Source organism: Mya arenaria, chromosome 12, assembly GCF_026914265.1.
Source record: "Mya arenaria isolate MELC-2E11 chromosome 12, ASM2691426v1".
NCBI lineage: Eukaryota > Metazoa > Mollusca > Bivalvia > Myida > Myidae > Mya > Mya arenaria.
The window spans coordinates 63,567,033-63,580,897 of NC_069133.1; the positions used below are offsets into that span (position 1 = coordinate 63,567,033).

At 34.4% G+C, this 13,865-nt stretch overlaps 1 protein-coding gene across 2 annotated transcripts in view; it reads right to left on the reverse strand.

Annotated features, from left to right (window-relative positions):
• LOC128212107 (nuclear hormone receptor HR96-like) overlaps positions 1–13,865 on the reverse strand; it is a 96,426-nt gene that overhangs the window by 73,493 nt on the left and 9,068 nt on the right. Inside the window, exon 1 of one of the 2 annotated variants that reach the window (XM_052917376.1) lies at positions 8,809–8,918. The exons of the other annotated variant lie outside the window; for it this stretch is intronic. The gene's annotated coding sequence lies outside the window, so the exon portion shown is untranslated. Of the gene's footprint in view, positions 1–8,808; positions 8,919–13,865 lie in introns of those variants that run through there. 2 annotated transcript variants of the gene reach the window in all.

Below are 13,865 nucleotides of genomic sequence, written 5' to 3' on the forward strand. Positions count from 1 at the left end.
ATATTATTATCATATCATATTATTTTTACATCTCAAACAATCATAACTTCTAACATAATATCCAACAATTAACTATCCGTTTGTTTTTACCGTACATGTCCTATTAGATGCGTCAGACACGTGTCTATTTGAGAACCCTGTATGCAATTTTAATAAGAACTTTTTTCCCAATTCATCAAACTTTAAAATCCTCTATACTTGATGATAACTTATGCATGGGAAAGCTGTCAAAACTGCCGAATCAGCGATCCGTATCCACTACATTATGGGTGTCTTATAGAACATTTACGGTATTAAATACCAAAATGTGTGACAAAATCAAAGTAATTCTGTGTTTGTAATTAACATCAAAACTAGATGATTATTCCTGTATGAGGTCCGTATAATGTTACTGCTACATCAGATGTGACCGTTCAGGAGTTACTGTCAACTGCACTAAGACTAGCTAAAAGTCAGATCAATATTTGTACTCAATATTGGAGAAGAAATAAGTTGAAACATCACCAATGTCGCACACAGAGCAGTGGCGGATCCAGGTTTCTCAGTTAGGGGGGGGCGTAACTTCTGAAATTGACTTCTGTTGGCCGCTAAGGCCCCCATGTGTTTTCATGGTAATTCAGGGGGTCGGAGGCCTTCGCGACGGCCTCAAGCTCTTAAACTATTGCATATGTTTACTATGGAACGCCGGGGCTCAATGCTTCTTGCGAAATGCCACCACCTCGGCAAAATAATTTGACCGGTGAGCAGAAAGTGAATTAAAAGCTCGCAAGGTAATTCATTTTAGCAATTTCTCCGTACGGTCGATTGAGTTTTTAACAATGCTACCTCTCACAAAGTAAGTCTGGGCTGTAGCAGTCGGTAAATAAGAAAACACACATGTTATTAAATCATTTAGAAATCTTATATTCATTTAAATAATTATAAAAGGTTGTAGATCCAGATCTACGCTATATTTATAAAGTTTAAAATTTAAAAGTCCTGTTTTGTAAAGTTTTAGACGCTCAGCAAATATGTTAACGGTAGTTTGAAACTCTCCTCATGTCAAGTTTCATTTAATGCATTAATTCAAGCAATCCACATAGATTTGCATGAACTGTCGTGGAGGCTTTTATTTATGTCTAATGATCTAAAGACACCTCTGACTTTTGCACTCGGTAAAATTGATATCTTACTTGGCAATTAATGAGGATGATGATGATGATGTTAGCATTGTACTACAGTAGGACAATGTTTTTGTCTGATTATGTATTCTAAGTTACGTGTCGTCTGATCTGAGCAGGGTCTTAACTTATCAATGTAGACGGCATGTGGTTATTTTGAGTTGTTAACAGTGCAGAGTCAGATCATATGCCGTACATCCAAAGCAGCGTCTGATCTTATTCTAAATTTACTGCCATTCATTTCTAGTTTATTGTTTTAAGTCGCTTTATACTGACTTCTGCGAATATATTCAGAGAAGGTGAAATATTAACTCCTTTCCGGCTGATGATATAATTAATATGGAAACAGCTTGGATCCATATAAGTTGACAAGCTACTCGGCGTCTGATATGATTCAAAGCTGTTTGACACTCCCGCCATATCAATCTTTCGAACAGATTTGTTTAGCATAAGACAGTCGCTTATAGTAATAAACTTTAAAATACTTCCAAAGTCATAGAAATGTGAAGACAAATAAAAAAAAATTGTTTGCACAGAACGTAGTCTGCTGGGTGCTATTCTGTATATTGTATTTAGTCATTATGACGAACGATCCGAAAAGTGAAACAGACGAGCAAACGTCTGTTTCACTGACTTCTCAGGGTTAATACATTCAACACAATGTCGAATAAAACCAGAACATATTTTATTAAAATAACTGTTGTGTCCGATATTCCCCGCATGTATTTCAGCCGTCCGATATTCACTACAAAACTACGCATGTGTCCGATTGAATGGCGTTTTACTTCCTGCGTATAGCCGTAAAAACGGAGGATAGCCAAACGCTAACACATTCTACTGAATAAGTCATAATAGATAATTTAATCGATAAGAGCGTTCCACAACGTCTCGGACCAATTATGTTTCGTAAGAGTCCAATGTGGCCAAATAGATGTTCGATACAACCACGGTAAATCGAGATCTATTTTTTTGTGTGGAGCAAATCATAACCTTAAAAGCTATCTACAATGAAATTTTAGGGGGGGGGGGCGCGCCGGGTCCGCCCCCCCCCCCCCCCCCCCCCCCTGGATCCGCCTGCAGAGGGGTAAAACAGTTCAATGCACCTAGTTTTGTATATCAAACACCACATATATTGAATCGGATCGCAGCGCATTATTTCTGAACAGCAGACAGTACACTACGTATAACATTTCATAGATTATTGTTAATTTTGATTAAAAGATGTTTGTCATGGCTTACAAAGCTATATGTAAAGCAGAAATTTCTTATCTTCATATCTGTATGCATAAATTATTTATATCTGTATTTCTACGGTTTTTGAGAGTACTATGCTTCAATTTCTATATTGGGATATATTTTCTACTTAAAGCTGCACTCTCACAGATTGACCTTATTGACAATTTTTTTGTCCTGGAATAAGCCAATTTTCCAAAAGTGTCTGGGAATCAGCGATATTAGAAGGCTGCCTAAATATTATAGATATCAAAGTTTTTCATATTTATGGTTGAAAATAGATTCAACTAACCCTTGAAATTTTTGGCCGTGTTTTGAACATTGAGAACTGCTCTATTGTTGAGTTATTTTAATATGTTACAATTGAATTGAAGGCATTCATAACAGAATCAGCTAATTCGGAGACAATTTTTTTTACAACTGTCAATCTAAGTGAGTGCAGCATTAAAATTAACCATAATTTTGCATAGCGTTTTAGCCTGTATGGTTTTGACATTTCGTTAGTCATATCAAAATGACCAAAATGACCAAAACGTCACCAGTACACTGACAAAAAAATATGGCAACTTAAGGTAAAAACATTAAACTCTTTTCAGTTAGGAAATGAATATCATGTAACGCAGAATATGACCTTAGGCTAGTATGTATATATATATATATATTTATATATATATATATATATATATATATATATAAATATATTGTATATGCTACCTGGGAATCCGATCGAGATTCCAGGTTAATAAATTAATTGCGTCTATAAAATATCATAAAAACAAGAAATATTACCTGATAATGTTATTTTATATTAGTTCCGTACACAAAAATAAATATCCATCGAATAATTACGAGTTTTACGGGATTTTCTTCATTTCATTCTGTCAAAACATAAGGATATACACAAATTTACAACAGTCGGAACATTTTGGCCATGGTCGAGTTGTTACGATTGTATTTACGAGGTCAATCTCGAATCTTGTCGGAGGTGGCCGAGTTATTACGACTGGGTTGAGTTGTTCCGCTTGGCATAATTGTTGTCTGTGTCAGTCAACTTTCGTTTTATTGGAAAGGTAAATAATGTGTTTAAATGCATTAAATGCTTGTTTTGTGCAAAATAGCTTTGCACTTCCATGGTAAAATATGATATAAGCCTTTATTATCCATTTCAACCATAAAATACTTCACTTAATACAATTTCAATATTTTTCAAACACTCCCGGTTTTTGCACAAACCCGTTTAGACGTTAAGGATTGGAAGAATCCCGTATAACATGTCTACTATTTTAGACTAGGTGGGGACTGGCCCTCTTGAAGCTCTTGGGAATCAAGCAGTTTTAGTTCTAAGATTGCATTATTGCATTTAAACATTTTTTTCTAGCTTTTAATGCACCAGTGCATACCAGCTGAAATACCAGCAGTAAACTTTGAGTGGTCAATACCACCAAAATTTACCACTGGTATGCCACTGAAATACCATTGGTATACCACTGGAATACCAGCGGTGTTCCAGTGGTATACCGCTGAAAGTTTTACAAGGGAAATCAATTAAGTAATATAAACTATGTGAAGTAAATTAATACAAGACATGATTTCATCTCCGCCACCCCTGTGCCAAGATTTCAGCCCCCAGCCCCCATCAAACTTATGATGCAACTTTTCGTGTTTCATTTGCTAGTAACACTATATATAACCATCATTACAAGTTGTTGTTTAAACAGGCCTTTATAATAACCAAGAAAATGCATTGTAATTAGGGTTTTACAATTTTCATTAATATGCCCACTGGATTAACCTACTTATATTCATAATCTTATTTAAATGCATTCATATCAATATGGTTATGAATAAACATTGAGTCGCAAACGAAATGTGCTAAAAACAAAACCACCTGAACATTATGAGGTCACTGCAAGGAAGTTTCAGGCCAAGTTTCAAAGGAATAGGCCAAGTCACATGTTACATATAGAAGTATATCAAAGAATATGTTGATGATGCGTAACAGACAAAGGGAACAGGCAGCCACAATAGCTTTTATAAGTACCATGATCATTTCTTGCTCAAGTGCGCTAATTTCTTTAAATAGTTAGATTTTAGTGATTTTTTATTATTTTCCAAATGCCGTTTGAGGCTCAGGTACAAGTACCTAAATCACAGGATATACACTCCATCACCCTATGTTGTCCTTATACTATGAAAGTATACACCACAAAAAGTTCAGGCATAAATTTAATTTCATTTGATGCAATCTGATGAGTGCACTTTTAAAATGTCAAACTGAAGCAAATTAAAAAGATGGATGCTGATAGCAGTGACACTTTCAGTTGTGCAGTTTTTGTTGAAAGTTTTGGTTGAGAAGGTTTTTGTTTTGTTTTTTTACATAAAATACATTATCAAGATGTGATGTTTTGTGAGCGCTTTCTCTGACATAATGAATACAAAGTCATAGTTTCTGATAAGCCATTGTCATAAGCCAATGACTATTATGATAATGATTTGTTCATATTGTCTGTGACAGCTGACCTTTAAAGGTAAACAATACCATTCTTTCCTAAGAAAATATTCTCTCAAAAACACAAACAGAATAATATCAAAATTAGAGGAAAAGGCTGAAGACCAAATACAGACATTTCTAGTATGCTCTTTATGTTGGCAGGTTTAAAGGGACTAGACACAAGATGGTCCCAACATCGGCAAATACAGTATTTACTCAAAACAAGCCTAAAACTGTCAATATGAGACTACCATCGGCCGATTATACATCACTTGACATGATTAAAAGAATATTTTGTCACTGTCTCAGCTGAGTTGACCCGTTTGAAAATAGCGCATAATGGTTTCCCAGTTTAAACTGTGTATATAAAGCATGTGAAAGTCACATGATAAGTACAGATACATATATACTAACATTAAAATTACTGGGATTTACATGGAAGACAAACCCAGTAAATTTCGAAAATAAAAATAAGCAAAAACTTCAAAAGACACAAGTGTCGTAAAGTATGTGAAATATTTGTAATTAAGATTCAATATGATATCAATTTTGTGTAAGTTTTTGACAATTTTCTTTTTTTCTTGCAATTGTATCCCCTGGTGTCTATTCCCTTTAAGCTTCTATGGTAATTTAATTTCCTTTCTATCTGAAACATTCTTTCCACTGTGAATGAAAAATGAATACTAAAAATGTTTTGCGTGATCCTAAAGAAAGTCTCTAGCATGAAAATTCAAAAGGAGGTTGTTAACTGTATTGGGTATCCAGACCTATTTCTAATGTAGCAGTTCATGTTAATGTAAATTGCTTTATACAAACATACATTTTATTTGAAGCTAGCTGCTGTTTTAAATTAACATGTTTTTTAGTATTCAGTCAAACTGTCACCAACTCAAAGAAATGCAAATAAGTCGACTCAAAGAAATGCAAATAAGTCGATCAATAATGATATTTTCTACATAAAACACTTTATTCCATGTATAATTATTTCTTCAATACTCTGAGCTCCAGGTCATATTCATCATGCAGCGACCATAATATCACATAAGCCTGTAATTATGTTTTCACACTAGTCTGAATTTCCCACGCACTGTGTCATAAAAAATATTTGGAATGACAATGAAAACCATAAAAAAATCACCATCCCAAAGAATCCACTAAAAATGTTACATCAATATAGATGCACTGTTTTTTTTCCAGCAAAAATCCCATTGACTATTGAACTGAGACTGGGAGAAAATGAAAAGGAGAACACAAACTAAATCAGGAGAACCGTTGTCTTGAACTTGATGTACTGTGTTAAAGCAGGGACATCAATATTTCCTTCCGTACATAGAAGTAAGACGAGAGAGAAACTGACGGTGGAATATAACTGCCAATAGAGACCCCAGTTTTCATGCCTCAGACGACCAAATTAGGTAAACGTCTTAAAGTTTCCCATTTTGGCAAGGCAATATTCATTATGCCATCTATTTCTTTGAAACTGAAAGCTCTAAGAATTGCAATAAGTATTTAGTGTGCTAAGGTTGTTCACTGGTAAATTAGTTTTCCAAATAAAAAAAGAACAAAGAAGAAAATTATCAGCTTCAGGAATTACTTCCCGAAACTGTGGCAGGTCTTTTTCAGTCCATAAACAACAGCAAAACAACAAAATCAGGCAGAATGGACAAAAAGTCATACATGTGAACTCTACCGGCATTAGGTAAAATATACCGCTTTTGAGACCCTTTTAACGCCATACCGCTATCCTGTCGAAATCTACCGATATTTAAAGATCTTTCAAAAAAACGCAAAATTATCAATTTGGTCATAATTTTTTTTTAAAAACCTCAAAATTCTATCAACAATGCTAAAATACCGTATTAATCTGTCACTTTAAGAATATGGTGCAATAAACAACTTGTCAAATCACTTCAAACTAAAAATAGTAACAAATATCAAGGTTTTGTTTACATTGTTTCCATCATTGTTTTTGACTGAAAAATAAAGGAATTCGAAATTCTACCCCTTTTGAACCCAAACTACCGCTTTTGAGACCTAAATCTACCTCTCTGTCATTGCCAAAGGTTCACATGTATGAAAAAGTTCTCCTTACTATTGTTTTATTTGAACACTAACCACACATGAACATGCTGACGTGTTTGATAAATTTTCCAAATGAACATGGTCACGCTGCATTGGATCATTATCCACAAAAACATGGCCATGCTGTGTTTGATCACTATACAAATGCCAGGATTATATTGTGTTAGAAAACTATCCACATGAACAGGGTCGTGTTGTTAGAACACTATTCTCATGAACAGGGTCATGTTGTGTTTGAACACTATACAAATTAACAGGGGCATGCTGCGTTTGATCACTATCCACGTGAACAGGGTCATGCTGTGTTTGATCACTATACACATGAACAGGGCCATGCTGTGTTGATCACTATACACATGAACAGGGTCATGCTGTGTTTGATCACTATACACATCAACAGGGGCATGTTGTGTGTGATCACTATACACGTGAACAGGGTCGTGTTGTGTTTGATCACTATACACATGAACAGGGTCATGCTGTGTTTGATCACTATACACATCAACAGGGGCATGTTGTGTTTGATCACTATACACATGAACAGGGCCATGCTGTGTTTGATCACTATACACATGAACAGGGTCATGCTGTATTTGATCACTATACACATGAACAGGGGCATGTTGTGTTTGATCACTATCCACATGAACAGGGTCATGCTGTGTTTGAACACTATACACATGAACAGGGCCATGTTGTGTTTGATCACAATCCACATGAACAGGGTGATGCTGTGTTTGAACACTATACAAATTAACAGGGGCATGCTGTGTTTGAACATATTCCATATGAACAGGGTCATGTTGTGTTTGATCAAATATGAAGATCTTTATTATTTTTTAGACCAGAGATATCCAGAGTTTTCTAATGGCTTTAAGAAACTTAATCTCAGCAGAATGATGTTGTTTATAGTCTTATAATGTCACCAGGTGGCAGTGTCAGTCAGAGATGGTAAAATAAACAAAAGGATTTGAGGGTTGTTATAAAAGTTTGTAAACAGCCACCAAATATAAAAGTAAACACTTTAACTTATAGACAGCATGCCATTCAATATATTGTGAACAAGTATAGAAAAAATCATTAAAAATTATTGATTGCATTTTTTGGCATGTGCAGTTTTTAACAATCACCCATTGAGCATATGGAGCAGATTCCTATTAAATGTAAAAATAAACCAGGTTAAAAGTAAATGTAAAGAATAAACTGCAAACCATTTCATCACAAGGATTTTGCTGCGTTTAACGTCATTTCAAGTCTTTTTACATTGCTATTGTAGTCCATGAGTATTTCAAGCCCATAAAATTTCTAGTAAGTTTATGATCATATTCAAATTTTGTTTACGAAAAGGTATTTTAAATCTAAATTCCATTTTGAGTTTTATTGTATATGAATTTTGTATCATGCATTAACTACCATAACCCAAAACACGTTCAAAGGGTTATGTGTTCAAAGGGTTATGTGTTCAAAGGGTTATGTGTTCAAAGGGTTATGTGTTCAAAGGGTTATGTGTTCAAAGGGTTATGTGTTCAAAGGGTTATGTGTTCAAAGGGTTATGTGTTCCGTACCCATAGTTTCCATAGCAATGCAAACTAGAAAACCATATAAATTCAATCATTTTCATAAATTATCCAAATTTGTGACTCTGTTGAAAAAGGTCAAATAACATAATTTCATAAATATATTCATATACAAAGACTGTCCACAAACTCCCAAAATAGCCCTTATATATTTGTAATAAGTAAATCCGGTATAACATTATAAGAAGGTCTCCAAGACAGTTTACAGCCCTTGCCCAATAATCCTGAAATGTTCATACAACAAATAAAGGGCTAGATACTGTACCTGCATTAAATCTTGCCAAGGAGAGCCTGGATGTACCAATTAACACTTTCCACAATTAGCAGATGAAGATTCTGGACACCTTCCGCCTATTTTATAACATAATGATGATTGGGTGATCCTTTATAGAGTCCAGTAACACAGACTGTTAATTCAGTATCCTATATATATATATAAATATAAAGCACAGGAAAAAAATTTCCACAGTTTTCACAACACTTACTGACTCGACAGTAGTTTATTTTATTTTATAACTATTTCTCAACATTCGGTACTTTAATATTACACTAGAAGCGCCTTCTTGCGATGAAACCAGATTTTTCATATGGCAATTAGAAATTATAGCCAATTAATTTCCTGTATGAGTTAGGAAAAGCAGCAGCCTCTCTCTTTACTTTTATGAAAAAGAGACATATATAAAACTTACTCTAGTTAAGTACTTGTATGTGTTTGGTATGCTGGAACATTCATACTTTGTTTCATGACCTTGACCTCAACCCCCCCCCCCCTGGAAAGCAATCCCAAGCTAGCTCTTCACATGGGCTTATTTTATTTTTAAACTACACACTTAGTATCATCACTATCCATCTATCCTTTATTAAACTAAAGTTATTGGGAGGAAACTATTTTTTTTTTTTTAATAACAGTGATCTTGACCCTAAATCCTTTATAAGCAATCCAAAACTAGCTCATCACATAAATGCAGGTACCGTAACACAGCAAGATTATTGAGAATGGGATTCTGTTTACTTGAAAACCAACAATGCAGAAGTACTAAGATTTTCCACTGGCACTAAAATGTAATGGAAAGTAATAATCATGGTACACTAAAAATTGTTACTAACAACTGCACTGCAGAAAATGTTTATATTTTGACAGAATTATTTCTTTTGTCGACAGAATTAGAATCTATTTGCTTTTAAGACCTTTCTGACTACTGCAGAGTGTTATAATATCACAAGAGTTCTACTTTACACAAATTGATCATGTTGCAGTTTAAAACTTAACGGAATATTTTATTCAGTTTTCTTTTCAGTTCCTTAATATTAGAGCATTCCAAATCTTAAACGTCGCAATATCGGAAAAACCCAGGATGGCTGGAATTCCAAGATGATGAGCACGTTGGCTGGCATTCTTTTGAGAACTGTCCGCTGCCATTGTTCGCATTCCATGAATCATGGATAAATTGAAAATTAATGCAATCATAAAATAAGCTGATTAAAATGTTTTTTTCCCTTATAGCAAAAAATTTAAATTGGAAAATTATAAATTCAAAAGTTTTATTCTCTTTGATGTAGCCGTAATAATGCTTAAGTGTATGAAAATGTTTTTCATGCGTTTTTTTTTTATTATTTGTTCAGATAATTAACTTTCTTCCAGTATTTCATTTTCATTTTTCAAGCCAAACGAACCCTATCTGCTACTATGTCTACGTCTGCAAAAATCGTTCACTGCACAGGTTAAGCTGACACTGATTGGACATGGATTGCAGGGCAAGAGGATGTATGGAATATAACCAGCTGTATTTAACAAGTTTGATTTTAATGTACACTGGCCATACGACACAGATAGCTGACACAGATTATAACTAATGCGTGGATATGAAATACACGCCTATGGATTTAAAATTCGTTCAGCAGTCAATAAGCTTTCCAAAATTTGGTGCAAAAATATTTTTAGCGCCATCTACAGTGAAGACAAACAAAGCCTTCCTTACAAAGACATTATTCAGCGGAATTACTTTCAAATAACTCTTAATGTCCCATTATCAAAAAAAATATTGTTCAAACTGTGCAAATAAAAATGTTTTCTACAAAATCAACATACCCCACTACGCCTTTATGCGACAACAATGAGCATAAGGACACGACATACTTGAATAAATATTACAAAGACGAATATTATTGACAATCCTTTTAGATATGGAGAGCATTTATCTTTCAAAAGAAATTCCAAAATGGATCAATTGTTGGACCAAAGAAAGTCCAACTGTCCAACGATTTTACTGCCATTATGTTTTGATGATATTGAAAATCAAATATTAGCCCATATTTCAGAGAAAAGGCATTGATTATGGTCGACTAAGTCGGTCATGAGGGCAAAGAGGACAAAACTTTCACAACATGTAGGTCATAAAAATCAAGAATTCAAGGGTTTCCATGAGGTGTATGAATTATGAATATTAAAATCTTAACTACCTGTCTGCAATTTTAGTAAGATTAGAATGGAGAAAAGTTTGATTCTTCAATAAGTGTGGTGCATACCTGTAGTAATAAAAATAAATGTTAAGATATACTGCGAACAAATTGTGTTAAGTACAACAGAAACATTGAAAATATTTTTTAGTTTTTATGCTCATTCCTACCTTATGTAAAACAAGAGCAGTCACAGAGACAGCCCGCTCGACTATTCCACCGCTTTTCAGCGTATGGATTGAAAAGTTTTGGCGAAATATGCATGGACAGTCTTCCCGAAATTGTAAAATTTCTGCCTGTCCACCGGACAGGCACTTCAGAAGTTTTTGCCTGTCCGAAAAAATATGTTACAGTAAAGTATACATAAAGAGTAAAAAAATGATTGTCAACTGTTTTTAATGCTTTCCTGAATTAGTTCACAAAAAAACAACAACATATAAACTTTACATTGACATGTCGTTTAGTAAAAAAAATACACTTGGTGTCGCAAAAAAATATTTAAACACCACGCCATTAGGGTGCTTTCTGGTTTTTCAGTCGTCCGGTAATTCCACCAACCGCCGCCATTTTGACTGCAGACGAAGTAAATTGAGTGCCGACGATTTTGATTGTACTTTGTTGCAAACCAAGAACCAATCAAAACTGTTGTAATTAAATGCCTTTACTGATGAATCGTATATACTCGTTTATCCCCGGGAATCAACATCATGATCGCATATCGGAAATCCGAAATGGCCGACTTTTGGCGATGTTATGTGACGTCAATATCAGTATGGGATCGACTAACTACCGCAATGCAAATAATCAGCGAAAGTTTTTATAGACATTTCGCTTTCAAACACCTTTTCGCTATTTAGTCGTCTCAAAATATGTCGGTCATCCGGACCGTCATTTTCAGAAGATCTGCCAGACCTGTACAAAATTTGCCGGACATGTCCGGCGGACAGGCACATTTCGGGAAGACTGCATGGAACACTGTTACATAAGATTTCAATGAAATACATGATGTGCTGAGGAATTTACATAAATTGAAGTGGTAATCAAACTTTAACGTAAATTCTAAGTCGAAAAAGGGGCATAATTCTGTCAAAAAGCTTGATACAGTGACCTCCTCCTGTGTATCCGTTGGGGGCATGATGGTGACGAGCGTGCAAAGTTTCAAAGCCAGATGTCAATGGACTTTGAAAATATTTGAGGTTCTACCCAAACTTTAACGTAAATTCTAAGTAGAAAAAGGGGCATAATTTTGTAAAAATGCTTGATAGAGTTACCTCCTCCTGTGTACAGGTTGGGGGCGTAATGGTTAAAAAGCAAGCAAAGTTTCAAAGCCAGATGTCAATGGACTCTGAAAATATTTGAGGTTGTACGCAAACTTTAACGTAAATTCTAAGTAGAAAAAGGGGCATAATTTTGTCAAAATGCTTGATAGAGCTACCTCCTCCTGTGTACAGGTTGGGGGCATGATGGTGAACAAGCGTGCAAAGTTTCAAAGCCAGATGTCAATGGACATTGAAAATATTTGAGGTACTCAAACTTTAACATAAGTGGTAACGCCGACACTGCCGCTTGGGTGACTAGGATAGCTCTCCTTATTCTTCGAATAGTCGAGCTAAAAACTCTTAAAGAAGTCATTATTACCCAAATTATTGATACGAAAAAAGAAAAAAAAGAGCTTGGCTTAATCCCAACATGTTTTGAGATATTGGGTAGGTAGAATTCATATTATCATATCATCATTAAGAAAGCCTCTGTTGAAAACAACAGCCAATATTTCATTCAGTCTGATTGATTTTTAGGGTTATTTGAGTGCTGGTTTTAATAAAGATGTATATCCAGTCACCCATAAAGTAAGTTAAATAGTCTAGCTTTACTAAAGAATTCATTCAGCAGACATTCTGCATCCATCTGATGATGAATAAATGTTTAAGCAATGTAAAAAATAAACACATAACATAAACAGGAAAAACTGGTGAATTTTTAACAACAGTCAATACTGTTGAAATTTTTACTTCCTAATGTTAAGATTTAAAATTAAACGATTTTCCAAGTATGTTTATAATAGGGTAAAGATCTAGAGAAGTAGATGAGTTGAAGTAAGTGCATGTTTAGTGGATGCAATTATTTATTGACAAATGAGAATCAAGTTATATTAAACCAGAGTGTCAACTGTCTATGAACTACATATAAAACTAGATCTTAATATTCAAATTTCTGTGAAACAGCTTGCTTCAGGGTGAATCAGGTCAGAAAGATATTCACTAAATAATTTTATGTTGATTCCAGTATTTTTACTAGCTCAAGTAGGGAGTACAAATAGATGACAATATTCAAATCTCATCAGTGCACATATTAAACGAGCATACATTATCTATGAATAGAGCATACTTTTCTTATTTAGCGCAGTGGTAAGCACACTTACTTCTCACCTAGGTGAGCTAGGTTTCACTCTGGCCTGGGTGCCTTTGGGTGAGTTTGGTTTGGCTGAACAAGTCACTGGGTTTCCACCTGATACTCCGGTTTCTCCAACAACTCAACACCACACTCTTGGGTTAAATCGTGCCAAAGAGTGATTAATATAATGTTGTAATGACTTGTTGTTATAAAATATAATATTGTTGTTATAAAATATAATAAAGTTTAAACTATTTACAAAGCATACAAATGGTTACATATTTAATATATAAAATATTGTGCTATCGATTCTATAATGTGTAGCTCAAAATAAAAAAAATAAAAAAATAATCACTATATTAATATTTTCTTTCAAATACTAGTATTTAATTTCAGGGTCAACTCAACACACTGTCCTAAATCATGTTGAAAAACTGACTCATGAACTTGCCAAATATTATAGCCCTTATATAC